This window comes from Hyla sarda, chromosome 2 (genome assembly GCF_029499605.1).
Source record: "Hyla sarda isolate aHylSar1 chromosome 2, aHylSar1.hap1, whole genome shotgun sequence".
NCBI lineage: Eukaryota > Metazoa > Chordata > Amphibia > Anura > Hylidae > Hyla > Hyla sarda.
Genome location: NC_079190.1, coordinates 354,159,585 through 354,175,389, shown reverse-complemented (window position 1 = coordinate 354,175,389; position 15,805 = coordinate 354,159,585). Strand labels below are relative to the sequence as shown.

At 39.7% G+C, this 15,805-nt stretch overlaps 1 long non-coding RNA gene across 1 annotated transcript in view; it reads right to left on the bottom strand.

Moving 5' to 3' along the window:
• The window catches only part of LOC130357951 (uncharacterized), a 61,967-nt gene that overhangs the window by 6,378 nt on the left and 39,784 nt on the right, over positions 1-15,805 (bottom strand). The window contains exon 2 of the long non-coding RNA XR_008889335.1: positions 397-572. This is a non-coding gene — a long non-coding RNA (uncharacterized LOC130357951). The remainder of the gene's footprint in view (positions 1-396; positions 573-15,805) is intronic.

Below are 15,805 nucleotides of genomic sequence, written 5' to 3'. Positions count from 1 at the left end.
TCAAGGCCATGACGCCCCCTCTCAGACTTGCATTGAGTGGTCATGGCCGTGACGTCACGAGCCTCCACCATGCATCGCCAGTAATCCAGCATGGAGCAAAGTGCGCCCCGTGCATCAGATGTTTGGGGTGCTGCAGCCAAGATTGTGGGGGTCCCCAGCGGCAGGATCCCTGCAATCAGACATCTTATCCCCTATCCTTTGGATAGGGGATAATATGTCTAGGGGCGTAGTACCCCTTTAAAGCATAAATGCAACGACTATAAAACTACCTTGAGTAAATGGCCTCAAATGTACAAACACTTTTGTATCAGTAAACGCATTGTCAAAGTTATGGGAATCTGTGGATTGAAGAGAAATCTGAATGACAAGCCAAGTCTTTGCATAAATAGCACTTACACATGAATGCCGCCAGGTACCTCTTCAGGCAGTTTCTTCCATTTACACAATAAACAGTCCATTCTCACACTTTTCCGAATGGGTCCTACTATCTTTCTTGTGCTGCCAAGCAGACTGTAGAGCTGTTTTCTGCTAATTTCCTAATCTCTTTGAATCTTCATGGGTACACATGTAACCTATTGAATAAAACAACACAGCATGCTGATTAGAGCCTTATGGCATCTGTAAAGGTTTAGTGAGCCGACAGCAAGCTGAAAGAGATCGGCTTCATCTCAGACATCGAACTAGTTTCATTAACCTTTTCTTGGAACAAGACATTTTCAGACTGAATGCATGAAAACACAACAAAAAACGTAGTCCAAAAAAAAAGTAAAATCTATATTAAGGGAAAAAATAAGATATAAATTTGTAAGGTAGGTCCACACCTTTATAAATGGTGGTAATTTTAGGAAGGTTTACAGTGATGGCTCTCCAGCGCTTGTGAAACTACAGCTCCCAGCTTGTCAGGGCAGGCTAGTAGCTCTAGTTTAACAACAGTTTGAGATCATTGGAAGAGGACAATGGATTTAAATGGATTCATAAATATTTATTCAGCAAAAGAATATTTAAATGGACACTGTTGTTTAAAACAACTTCACTCCATGTGATTGCCTGGCTGTATTTTTTTTAACACATTTGTAAATCACCTAATTCACCAAAATATGCTGTGACCACTAGGTGTCTCACTTCCCTGCAATCTTCAAAACTGCCTAATGTTAGTGAAATCTTGTCTCTAGTACTACTTTGCTACTTTACTCTACTCTACTTAAAAAAAATAACTTTTTATTTGTTATGACTTTTTTTATGGGATGGTATATGACAAAAAAAACAATACTGACATTTAGTTGTTTTTTTACGCTTACACCATTTGCTGTGCATATTCATTAACATTATTTTTAAATGGAGTTGGGACATCAAATATGTTTCTTTCTGTTTTGCTTACATTTTTGTAACCTGTGGCAGGTTGTTGAAGCAGATCTGTTGTAGCAGCCACAGATACCTTTAAAAGGCCTCAAGCTACCATGGCAATGGATCGGCTCCCTACTAGCTGATCCCCATACCACCAAGGAGGCACATCCATACTTTTTTTTTCTACAAAGGCCTCTAAACAGTTAAAATAGCTGGCAATAGAGATCGCTCAATGCCGGCTATTAGAGGCAACCCTCAGTTGCTGAAACCAATAGGAACTTGTCTTTGGTCATCAACAAGTTAAAAGTGAAATGCATTTATGGGGAGCTTATTGATTACAAAAGTTGCACATTTTTTAACTAGAAGCTTTCATGCCTGACCTTGGTTGTGCAGATTTTATAAATTCACCCTTATTTTTTATCTTGTAAGTTTGAATGTGGAGGAGAGATACAGGAAATTTACCTTAAGAGAAGAATTTTAAGCTTGTGTAAAGAAAAAAATATAAAACATCTGCTCATACTTACCAACACCATTAGCAGTGGCCAGCACTGTTTCAGGGGTCCTTAGGAAATCATGGAATCAAAATCAGATTGGTAGTGGTCTGACTCTATGCATCCCTGCCAATTGGTTGATCATTCGCAATCAATCAACTAATTGGGTTCAAGCAGTTGGACCCCTAATTATCTGATATTGATAGACTATCCCAAAGATAAGGATTTGCTCACATCTGCATTCCAAGCTCTGTTTGCAGAATCCATAGAAATCATGCGACTTGAGCGGGAAAAAAAATACTGGAAGATGAAATTTTTTCTCCACTCTACTGCTAAACAACAGACACCAGACGAAAACCCGACAGACCCCATTCAAAGTCAGTGGGACCCATCAAGACCCGTTGGTGTCCGTTGTTATTCGTAGCTGCCAGCTCCACTGTTTGTGCCTGCATTAAAGCTGTTGAATGCTGATGTGCACATAGTCTAAGCCATCAATAAGAAGGTTCACTATGAAGTTTTATTATACCTAAACAGTTTGTAGGGTTACACAAGGTAAAGCTGAACAGTGCAGACAACCATCCTAAAGTGTGAGCAATATTCTCAAATCACAGATCACCTAAACATGGCACTAATTCTAACTACCATATGCTAAGAATCACATTTGGAAGGTCTTCACACCTTCTTCGCACTTAATCTTTCTCTTTGTGTTCACTGAAGTGTCTACGCTGTATAATGTTTCACATGGTTTAAAAGCACATGCCAAGACATCCAGGAAAAAACATTATCAGCACAATAATATGGGTTTAGATCATGCATGTGTCTATCTTGTGTTTATGTTTGGTGCTATGAAATAGACAAGTACTGCTGTCTTTTCATTGGAAAAAATTCAGAAAATCTTTTTCCACAAAGAAATGTTAATTGCTTTTCGGAGTATTTAGATGCAAACCATATGTCATATTCACTGCCAGTGCAAAGATTTAAGATGTCTGGACTCACCTGCAATATATATATGACCTTTCATGCCATATTTGGTACCTATAGTTTAATGACTAAAGTTAGTAAATAGCAGTATATCTATCATCTATCTATCTTTCAGTCAATCAATCAATCTATCCCTCTATCTATCTAGGATAAATAATGTATCCCACAGCACTCCAGTTCGACCGTCTCCACAATCTTTATTTAGCATACAAAGTGACATACAGTACTTATACTTATATGGAACACAATCAAAATGCAATTTATAAGCAATTAGTGAATAAAGTGTAATACATGACATAATATATGCTGAATGTGCATAAAAAATTGCATGTACATATATACAGTGAAGAATGACAGTATATTCACATCTATCAAAACATATAATGAACAGTAAAAGCTGTACTATAAAGGGTGATGTTAAATACAAGTGAACAGTTAAAACTAATGAGAGGGAGGAGGGGTTTGATCAAAAACACTCACCACTACAAGACGTCATAATGGTGAAAACATGCTGAACGCTGTGGCTGTGTGTGTATACAGCTGGACAGGGTCCCAATGCTGGGTTGGTTTGTAGCCAATCATATGAATGTCGGGGCGGGGCCTCTGGCTGATCGTGGTCCGCGCACACTCACTGTGCTCTCGGATCTCGCGGCCGCTGATGTAAAGTATTGTCCAATCTGTGAAAAACGGCATGCGCATGCGCGAGTTTACGCTATTAGCGTATGCTACGCTAATTGCGTAATGTCAGGCATGCGCAGTAGTTCTAGCGTAGGATCGCGCCTACGCAGTGCGTTACTTGCTTGTTATCAGCGTAGGTGTAGTTTCTTGGATCACCCGTGGATTTTTCATATCGCACATGCGCACTGCATATAGAACCGCGCCTGCGCAGTGCGTTAATTGCTTGTTATCAGCGTAGGTGTAGTTTATTGGATCACCCGTGGATTTTTCATATCGCACATGCACACTGCATTGTGGGTTAATTTCCTCAGAGACATAGTACCCTCACAGCTTACACAGTTAGCGTAAAGCATAACTAAGCAGTTAGCGCAGCTTAAGTGCTACTGCGCATGTGGGAGATTGGACTTTTCCACAATAGATCTAAAGTATTTTCCAATCTGTGAAAAAAGCCATAAAGTTTTTTACAATCTCTTGAAAACGACATACGCATGCGCGATTAGCGTAGGGTACGTTAGGTCTACGCAAATAGCGTAGACTCGTGCATGCATATGGCGTTTTTCACAGATTGGAAAATACTTTACATCACCGCCATCTTTTTCAAGGGAGAATGGGTAGTCAGGATGCGCATGCGCCGTGCGTCACATTGAGGCATCAGCGGACATGTCAGTGAAGGGATATCAGGCTGGTATCCATCCCCTGCTTTAATGATAGCGCTGTCAGAAAGACTGATACAGCTCAGAGGGGAACTCATCTATGTGAATCATGTTATGTATCTATTAAATTAACAATAAACGGAGTAATGTATATAGAGTACAGTATGCATGTGATATGTGAACTAGGACATTATAGTGTAACAGTGTGCATGATAGAGTGCATAAGAAAGGGGAAAGAGCAGAGTGTTGAGTGAAAGTATATAAGAATAAAATATTGACATACAGTAGACTCAACAGGAAGAGAAGTGATGAGGAATAGTGGTATGTCAAGAAAAGGAAGAAAACGGTGTATAGCAATAGTGTGTGCCAGTAAATATTCAAACTAGTAAAGGTATGTGTATTGAGATGATTGCGGTAAAATACCAAACTCAGTATCTGTCAACATATGTGTTGTTACAATGTGGGAACTACTAAACAAAATCTATGGTAGGGATAATGACAAAATAGGAAGACTTCAAAACAGCTGAGGTTCTAAATGTGAATATTTATTATGTTTGAGATTGACCACACTCCAAACCCCAAGGGGTAAAAAATAAAAATAAACATCAAAGCAAAAAAGGGAATCTTTCTTGTTCAGAAGAACAAATACATTGTGGTATACAGTGAGACTTGATCAAGACAGGTATGTATATGGTATGTACATAGTGACATATAGCATTCCTAATCATGAGATCATCGGATATTCACTTATCTGGACAATGCATAAATACCTGGTGTGACAGTAAAGTCTACATTTAAACCAGAGGGACGAAGGGAGCCCAATTCGTGAATCCACCTTAGTTCACAATGTTTTAACTTGTTCACTCGCTTACCTCTCCTTTTAGACATGGTCCACAAGGGTAAATCTCAGGTCATTTTTGTTATAACCCGCCTCCATGAAGTGTTTGGATACAGGTAAGTCCATCTGCTTCTTGAGGATGGAGAACCTGTGTTGGTTGAATCTTGTTTTAAATTCAACAGTAGTCTCTCCTACTTAAAGGAGGCTGCAGGGACATAGACTGCGTAGTCGGATGTGTGTGAGGTACCATCTAATTCTGTATACTTTGTTGGTGGTTGGATGTTTGAAAATGGGTCTTTTATCCATGCATATGCAATTCCTACAAGGGAAACTCCCCTTGTTTTGTACATTAATGTACCTTTGTTGATGGCCCACCACCCCCGTGGACACATCTGTCTTTACCAGTTTGTCTCATCGGTTAGGGGGGGAGACGGTAAGACATAATCGGGTTCTGTTGAAATTTGTCAATTTTGGGAAAACTACTTTTGATAATATGCCAGTGCCGGTTTATAGCACAAGCAATAGAGTTTGCTTTGCTATAGGTGGATACAAAACCCTGTGAATGAAATTGTGGACCATAAGGTCAAGTGCCAGTTCCACTTTGGGCTTTGTGGTCCAAGCTCACAATACGGCAGGCTCTGAGCATCTGGCTCTTTGGGATTGACCTAACCATAGGGCGTGGGTGGTAGCTATAATACCTCAAAATGGAGTTCCTATCAGTAGGCTTGATGTATAAATCAGTGCTAAGTCTCCCATTCTGTGCGATGACTGGGGTGTCCAGGAACTGAACCGAATGTTTTGAGTCTGTCAGGTTAACTCTGGTTCTGGTCCCGTCCAGATGAGGAAGACGTCTATGTACTTCCACCACGTCAGCACGTGGCTGGCATAGTGGGATACATAGACCGACGTCTCCGCTATCTCAGCCATGACCATGTTGGCATAGATGGGCGCACATTGGTCCCCATGGCCGTTCCCGATGTTTGCAAGTAACATTTGTCTTTGAATACAAAATAATTGCATGTTAGGACCAGTTCAAGGATTTGAATGATGTAGGAAACCAGATTAGGTGGAAAATCTGAGGAAATGGACGTGTGTACCCTTTGTAGTCCTTACCAAGGAGGGATGGATGTGTACAAACTAGCGACGTCCAGGGAAGCTAATATTGCATTGTTTGGTAGTGTAATATTTTCTATCTTGGTCGGAAAATCAGAGGTGTTTTTGATGTATGAGCGAGCCCTGTACACATATGGGCGGAGCAGTTGGTCCAACAAAATGGAGATGTGACTGGGCAGGGAATCCCGTCCGAAGGCGATTGGTCTTCCGTTCCAAGTTTTTATGTATTATTGGTAAAAAAAAGTACAGTGACCCCGACTTACGATGGCCCCGACATATGATCATTTCAACACACGATGGCCTCTCAGACCCCATCATATGTTGAAGGCAGCATCGACATACGATGCTGCTGTGTGTCGGGGCCAACGTACAAACAGCTATCTGACAGCGCTGACAACTTCACCAACTGACAGATAGTTGTGTTGTTTAATGTGCCCTGTGCGCCCTGTTCTGCCTCCTGTTACTCACATTCTGTCCTGCTAACTCACGCAGGCTTCCAATGTGAGCTCCGTGTAAGCCCCCCCCCCCCCATTGCAGCCATAGCCAATAGCCTGCAGCATCTTGCTGCAGGCATCCAATGAGCAGCTGGCTGCCCTCCCCTTCCTTTTCCTATGGAGCTGTAGTTGGCAGGATCGTAATGGAAGACATTCTGTCCCCCCTGAAGGCATTTAAAGAACTGTACAGTACTGTATGCGATGTCACACATCACATACAATACATATACAGCCTATACACCCCATACATCAATGTTTCCCTATCATTGTGCCTCCAGCTGTTGCAAAACTGTAACTCCCAGCATGCCCAGACAGTCAATGGCTGTACATGAATGCTGGGAGTTGTAGTTGTGCAACAGCTGGAGGCACCCTGGTTTGTTAAACACTCCCCATACACTCCACATACAATGGTCATCCCAGAACCAATTAGCAGTTTCCCATAGAGATATGCATTCAACATACAATGGTTCCGAGGCCCCAGAACCAATTACCATTTTTACATAGACATATGTACTCGACATATGATGGTTTCGACATATGATGGTTCTCCTGGAACCAATTAATATCATATGTTGAGGGACCACTGTATATCATGGGTGTGGTAGGATGTAATAATGTGAAGAAATTGAAAAGTGGTCTGTCTACGATATGATATCCAAACTAAGGGCTTCTACCAGAACGCCATTGATTCTTCTCTGGATGTCAAATTTTGGATCTTTCTGTACTTTTGAGTATGTGGACCTGTCCTCAAGTTGTCTCATGGCTTCAGTCATGTATTTAGAGCGGTCCATGATCACATTATCTATCTATCTATCTATCTATCTATCTATCTATATAAATGAAGAGGGAGCAGCACACCAGGTGGTGTCACAGGCAGTGGGTGCAAGCAGTCAGAGGGACCCCGGTCCTAGGTCCAATGAAGTAGACAGCAAAAAGGAGGAATTGACTGCCGCACACAGGCGTATCCAGTAAAAATTTGTAGCTTTATTCCAAAGGACTACGTTTCTGTGGTCTCACACCACCATTTTTAAAGACAACGGAGCTGTGTGATGGCTTTTTAAGATTTCTTTTGTATGAATATGTAAAAAAAAATGGTAGGCTATTCCATAACATGCTGCATTAGGCTAGGTTTTCACTTGGTAATTTTTGAGCCAAAGTCATAAGTGTATTCAAAAGAAAAGGAAACTATAAAGGAAGGAATTATACTTCTCCATCCTCATGGATCCACTTCTGCAGTGGTAGTTCTAAAAAAAATCTGCCAAAGGTAGACCTAACTTTAAAGAGGAATTCTTCCCCCTAAATCACATTGTATTTAGGGAAGCATACGAGATGTGTGAAGACACTATATAGTGGTACACAGGAGGCCTTTGGCTTTGCCCTAATGCCTGCAAAGAGAAAAGGTAGTTAGCCTGGCACTGCTACTTCACACACCTGTCAGGCTCTGCTCAGCTCGACATGATGCAGTCATAGATACAACAGCACTGGCGGTGCAAATCTTGGTAAGCAAATGTTTCTCAGAAAAGCATCAATTCAGCAAAGAAGAAATCCAAGTGCACTCACCCTGTAGTTGCTTCTTACTTTATTTCTTTTATTTCATATAGGAAACAGGCAAAGTGCAGGGAGACGATGTGCAGGGTATGTCAGCAATGGCTACGGACCCGTCTCGCGCTACAAGCGCTTCATAAGGCCGAATAGCTTCACAGGTAAAAAGGTGTGGTTAAAATAGGGATATCTACCGGAAGAGTATCCCAGGTAACGTTGTAAACATTCCTTCAGAAGTCAAGGTTACAGGGAAACATTTAAACACAACAATCAAATCAATTAAAAAACACATACGTCATTTAACCTCCTGTAAGGCAATTGATATAGCTGCTAGAGGATGCACTGGACTGCATAATCTACAATGTTTCAGTGCAAAAACGCACCCATTTCATTTCTGTTGTTCAGACCTAATGCGTTTAATTGCACAATCCAGTACGCCTCTTTTTGGAGCAATTGATTATCTTTATCTCCATAGATTATCAATCTTTCTACCCTTTCTAGAGCTGTAAACTTTAAGGTATTGGGAGAACCTCCGTGTTCTTCTTTCATATGTTTGATAAATCGCGGGGCTCCTATACCAGTTTTTAATGAACGGAAATGCTCTCTTATTCTGTGAAATAAAGGTCTTATAGTCTTACCGATATAGAAAAAGCCACAATCACATATAAGGGCATACACAACATGTGTTGTACGGCATGTAATAAACTGTTTAATATCGATTAAATGTGCTCCTAAATGCACTGTACGAATTTTCATATTAAATTTACAAAAAGAACATGTACCGCGTGCCTGCCCTTAGGTGCAGCTCCTTCCAACCAGTTCGAAGATGTATTTCTTAGGGTCTGTTTTTTCTTTATATAGTTTTGCAAAGTTTTATTACTTTTATAGGTAATGATCGGTTTATTTGTTGCATATTCTTTCAAATCTTGGTCTCTTTCGATCATTAACCAATTGTTATTGATTACCTGTTTTATTTTGTTGTTCATTGGGCTATTTTGGAATGAGAAAAAACATCTATTAGATTGAGTGTTCTTTTTTGATTTTTTATTATTTAGCAATGCCTCTCTCGGTCTCTGTTCTGCTTTATTCCTTGCCTTTTCTATTACCGAGGTCGGATAACCACGTTCTAACAATCAACGGGTAAGTTCGGTGGCTTGTGTATTAAAAGTTACGGGGTCATTGTTTATACGTTTTATTTTATTTATTATCGAATAAACTGGCTATATGGAATACTATTTCTAATATGGACTGGATGTGATTGCCCTAATGCCAATGACAATGGGTAAATCAAGGATTGGTTTGAAGAACATGCCCAAGAGTTCCAGGTGTTGAATTTGCCTTCTATTTCTCCAGATCTTAATCTGACTACACATCGGTGGATTGTGCTAGACAAATGATTTAAACCCCTGGAAGCCCATGGCTTTGTGCCAGATACCACAGGACACCTTAAGAAGCCTCATACCGTCCATTCCTCAACAGCTCAGCACAATTTGGGCAGCAGGGGGTACTTAAATGATATTAGGCAGATCAGGTTTTAATGTTATGGCCGATTGGCATAGATTCTAAAAGGCTGTTATTCATGTTCAAACAAAAAGAAACTCCTGTGACCACAAATGTTTCACACACAACGCATATTTTTTACTTTTCCTGAAGACATACTTGAAATATAATTAAATTTAGGTTAATGATCGATGTCCTTTTAAATATTTCTTAAGAATTATATAAAGATGAAGGAAATGGGAAACATTTTTCAGGGTGAAACTTCATATTTGAAACCTCACGTAGCCCCATATAAGCACATAGTGTAACCTCTGTATCACTGCCCCTTGTCTCCTGCTCTCCTTCTCACACTGACCCGGAGAGCTTGAAGGGGAAGCAGCATGCAGTTTGCTGACTGATAACACCAAGATAACATTCCTCACAGATTTTCTCCTTCGTCCCCTTTGGACTTTGTTACAAAATATGTATTTATGAGACCAAGAAAAATATTATTCATGGATGTCATTATATACTGGAAGTTACATAGTTTCTCTTAGTTGTAATGATCAGATTGGCTGTAGGACCTGAGGGTTATACAGCTTATATGTACCGTCATTCTGGTCTGATTAACTATTAGAGTGCCAGAAGTATTCCAAATGCTTCAAATGCTTCAATATTTTTTTAAGCCATGACAGCTCTGACAGATCCTTTGTTAAATTTACTCTATAGCAAATTATATTGACCTATAGTAGATCCATAAGGTTTCCATCAGGTTCTAGTTTTTAAGGCAGGAATAGCACTGAAGAATACCCTATTCATGAAGTCAGGAAGCAACTGATGAAACAAATACTATCGGCAATGTTAGCAGAGATTAAAGAGTATCTGAAAGAATTGTAAATTACATGCTCTAAATCTGAGGGGAAAGGAAAGCTTTTTCTCTGCTCGTAACTATTTAATATTACCTCTATACTTTATATTTACGCCCTGCGTCCTCTAGGGGTTAACATAAGTCAATAATCGGTAATTAATGTTTCTACCCCTTTCAGTAAGTAGATATAAGTCCTATATGGTTCTACTGTTAGGTACAAATAAAATCCTCCATGAAATCACAGGACATTCAATGGTCTTGAACAGTTTCAGCACAATAATTAAATAAAAATTAGGCTTATTTATACAAGTACATTGCCTTTAATGGTGTGAGCTATAGCAGATGTGGGGTTTCTGTACAAAGACATTTATATCTGTCAGCCCTTCGTTCAAGCTGTGGTTTTGTGCTCATTACTTCACTTGGGATAAAGTCACTTTCATGACTAAAGGTAATATAGGGTATTTTACATAAGATAAAAGATTAACTAATGCAAACAATATTCTAAATCTCTAAAAGGCAATAACCACATGTTTTTGTTTTTTTATTATAGATGAGCAAGTTCTTCAAATCAAGATGATTAACCCCTTAAGGACCCAGCCATTTTACACCTTAGGACCCAGCCATTTTTTTGAACATCTGACCACTGTCACTTTAAACATGAATAACTCTGGAATGCTTTTAGTTATCATTCTGATTCTGAGATTATTTTTTCGTGACATATTCTACTTTTCGGCGTTACTTGTATCCTTTTTTGGTGAAAAATCCGAAATTCCATGAAAATTTAGCATTTTTCTAACTTTGAAGCTCTCTACTTGTAAGGAAAATGGATATTCCCAATAAATTTAATTTTTATTCACAAATACAATATGTCCACTTTATGTTGGCATCATAAAATGGACATATTTTTGCTTTTTGAAAAAATTAGAGGGCTTCAAAGTAGAGCAGCAATTTTCAAAAATGTCATGAAAATTGCTAAATCTGAAGGGACAGATGTTACAGAACTACAACTCCCAGCATGCCTGGGCAGTCTAGGCATGCCGGGAGTTGCAATTTGGCCTTCCTAGTGGTTGCCACAGTAAAGATCACTTTACTTTCACTTTTGATTCCCCCCACCGTCGCTTCACTACCTGAGCAAGGATCCAGCAGTCTCCAGCGACGATCAGCTGTTCCCAGGCATCTTCAGGTAAGGTACCTGGCCTCCATCTTCTTCCCACGATCCCCTCGACATCCAGTGGGGGCCAGAACGGGGCAGGGAGGGGTTTGCCATGGCAACCCACTCTCCTGCTCTGCCATTGGTCAGAATCAATTCTGACTAATGGCAGGGGATAGGAGGAGATCGCAGCATTGCGACTTCACTCCTACCCTGCAAGATGATCAGGGCAGCTCCGATCATCACAATTTTCCGGGTGATCAGGTCACCAGAGACCCGATCAGCCCGGAATAGGAGAAAATCGCATGTCTGAATTGACATGGTCCCGGGACCCCCCTCAGCATTTGCACGGCATGCCTGCTGAAGGATTACAGCAGGCATGCCATTCCGATCTCCGCCCGGTGAGCGGCAGAGACCGGAAAACGCCATGACGTACTCATACGTCATGGGTCCTTAAAGCCCAGGGTGCGGAGACGTAGGTATACGTCATGGGTCCTTAAGGGGTTAAAGGTGAACTATTCATTAGATAAGAATTCTGCTGTCATTGTTTCCTAGTTTGTAGTACTGCAGCCTTGCCTCGATACGCTGGAGTTTTCATATTCTTTCTTGATTTAAATAGGTTTTCTATGAATAATTTGTGGTGTCCCAGTACCAGAGTGCATCCTTTCAGGTAAACATTGATTCAGGTGCCTGCGCTTGGCCTTGCTGCTCAGGTGATGCTGTGATATTCCTTGTAATATTTGTTCTGTTAATTTATACTATTTTGCACTGTATCTTTAAGGAATTTACTGGATGTCTGTAAGGAGGTATGATGCAGAGTACCCATGTGTCCCTGATTGCCCAATAGGAACCTCCAAATTGCCCTGTATTTAGTGTAGGGGGGAGGAGCTGTTCAATTTAGTTTCAGTTTCTGCTGTGTAAGCTGCAGTGTGGAAAGGAGTCGGAAGAAGTGTAAGGTGATTCCAAGGGAAGTCTAAAGATAGTCTCTTATCAAATCAACCCTGCCATTCTGCAAGTGTTCCCTGCACAGGAGTTGGTGAGGTCATACCCTGGCAGTGTCAGTAAATTGGACCTTAGCAGAACCCTAGTCAATGTGGGATATCTCCAAGTTTTAAGTCTGTCATATCTAATACCAAGTCAATTCAAGTGAATGAAAAGCACCATAATTCCCAGCAAGGCCTCAGGGCTCCCACAGGTTACACTGCATCCCTTCTGCTCTGCTTTGTATTGCGAGTATTGTACCATCTGATCCTGCCTCAGTAAAAAAGACAGTTATCCGTAACCTGGCATCGGTGTGTTTATTGCCCCATGCCTGGCCCAGGAGAAGCTGTCTCCACCTTGGACTGTGTAGGTCAACGGTGCCCTGGCGTCACAATTTGACATCTTGTATATCTTGCACTCCCATGTCACCACAAAATCGTTTTTTCTTAACAGTGTAAAAATATATTTTAAGGTACAATACATAGTTACATAGAGACAGAAAAATATCTTAGTGGCTCTCTGCTCCAGCTCATAGATAAAGTCACTGATAGGGAATGTTCATAGGCCCCTGAAGGGCATATAGGAAGACCTTTTTATGAGAATAAAAGTTATTTAACTAATAAACAATGGGTACATGAGAGAAGATGTAAACGCAACACTATGGGGCCCAATTACATGATGTGATTATCAGCCAAATAGTCCGATATTGCTCTCTGTAATAAAGCTAGCAATCAGCCAACATACGCTTTTTCTTGATTGATCGAGAGGCTTTGATGTGCTTCAAAATCATCGGCTATCAGCCGCACATGTACCCGGGGCCAATGTCCTTATAAAGGCTCTGTAAATAAATACTGACGACAGACGGGCCAGGGACGTCTAATAACGCCTGAACACAATAATGCATTAAAGTTGAAAACTCCTTTACAGTTCTTCTTAGATGATACTTGGCTCTGTCATATAGTCATAGATTGCTTACATCATACTATGTACTTTATCGGATGATGGGATTTACATTTATATGGGATTTGAATAGATTTTTTCTTTCTGATCTAAACAGTTATGCAATATCCAGTAAAACCTCTGGGAAGCAAAAAAATTATTAAAATGTCTTCCAGCGCCCCTTGCTGTCATTACACTCAAACCTCCTAGGTTATTTTATTTGATGATAGTCACCCATAATGTTTACAGATTCTGTTTTCTTGAACTATTCCTGGATGCCTCGCTTTCTTTCCAATATCATGCCCCTCCTTTTTTCTTTCTGTTTACATCTTCCTTTTTTCCCTCCTCCCTCAATGTGCCACCTCAAAGTATTTATTTGTTCTGCTGCATTGATTTTCTCCTTGCAAAAATGGTCAGTATACTAAACATCCACCTATGAGCAGAGGAATTATCAACAAAATAACAGGTAAGGGAATTTATCATCAGGACAGTTCTTACATTTAGTACACCTCTAAGGTGCTCAAATAATGCTGAACTCCATTTCTGGGAAACAATCCATCACATTGTTTCCTTTGGGAGCCCTCATTAATTGCACAGGGATCAAATGAAATACCTGCTGATCTAACTATATACAAAATGGAATATCTCCGTCTTTAATACATTTAGGAGGAAACATTTCTTTAGAACCCCAGACTAATTAGATAATTTCACCGATTAGATAACCCCTTTAAGGGGTTATCTAATCGGTGAAACAGAGTTCCCCTTTAAATATCTATTTAACATTCAACATGGAAATTTTAAAACCTAAATAGTGCAGGATGGAGAAGGACAGTCCCTCCTTTTTAAAGCTATCCTATTGTTATCTGTGTCTCTTGTCCTCCGTAGTCTTACGTCCTTTAGGTCTCCCCAGCTGATGGACATTTGAGACTATGAAACGCTACAATAGTAGCATAAGGCTGTGTTCAAAGGTTCAGGTTATGAAATGCAATTATTCATATCAAAGCTAGGAACCAATCATAAATGAAGCACACATATAAAGGAAACACTGAGACTTCTCTTTTCAATCCATTCCTGGCTTTGTATTCAATAGTTGCAAATAAAAACCTGAACAGTCTAAATCTCTGGCACAATAATGTACAGTTTAGTAGTTGTTTTGTAATAGGAAAACTGAGGAACCATATATATTATGTGGAAACAACTGGCACACTCAAGGTACTTAAGGAACAATTATGTGAGCAGCATGGCAGTGTTTTCCACTGTTGGCACAATATATTCTGCATAGGTGCTTCCTCGTTCTATGGCCCTGATTGACTAAGAGTGGAGCAATAGTAAATGAGGGCCTTTTTGTACAAATTATGGCATTTGCCACAGTAAGGAGCAATGTTGGTGAAGTATAATTTTGCATGATTTTATTAGGTCATATATGGGCAAGGTATAATACTATCTTGGCAAAGTACATAGTTTTTCTTGTAATTTGGAGGTGCAGTGTACACAGTAATTGGGTGCTGTATGGCACTGTCTAGACAATACAAGGCACAGTGTTTACTTTTTTTCTGGGCACCATGCAACATTATTTATCTCAGGAAAAGTATGTTACTGCACCAGTAATGTATATTCTTATTTAAATATAGCTATATAAGTTGCTATGACTTGGCCAAGGTTAAAATATTGTTTGCAATTATCTAAATGCAACATATATTTCTTTCAGGATCTTGGGGGGGGGGTGTGTATGAAAATGTAATTTTTTGTGATCTTTCTTGCTGCTTAATTTAGCCTAAACATCTAATAAATGAAAAAAGAAAAAAAAAAGAGTAACTGATGGTGCTGAAAAATCCAAAAACTAAACAGCGCTTCTAAAATATCCAAGACAGTTTTGAACAGTTTCAAAAGATTTTAACATTTCAAAATTTTCCATCTTGTTCAAGGACAAAGTTGACACGATAGCATTTTTTCTTTCAGAATAATAAAATAAAGCACTGTTCATTTTAAACTTTTAGACTTAAATAATCCTTGCAGGATGATCTCATATTCTTGTATTTTCCAAGGTGACAAAGCTTTGTATAAATATACTGTTATTAACTGCTTATTTTTGCATGTGACATTGAGATGATACATAGAATATCGACTTCTGCTTAATAAATTTCAAAAGAACAGATTTAACATAATGCTTGGCAAGAAAATGCTGCAAGTGTATAATATATAGGCACTTGTGATTAATACCATAGCGTTCACAGCATTAACTCTTCAATTATTG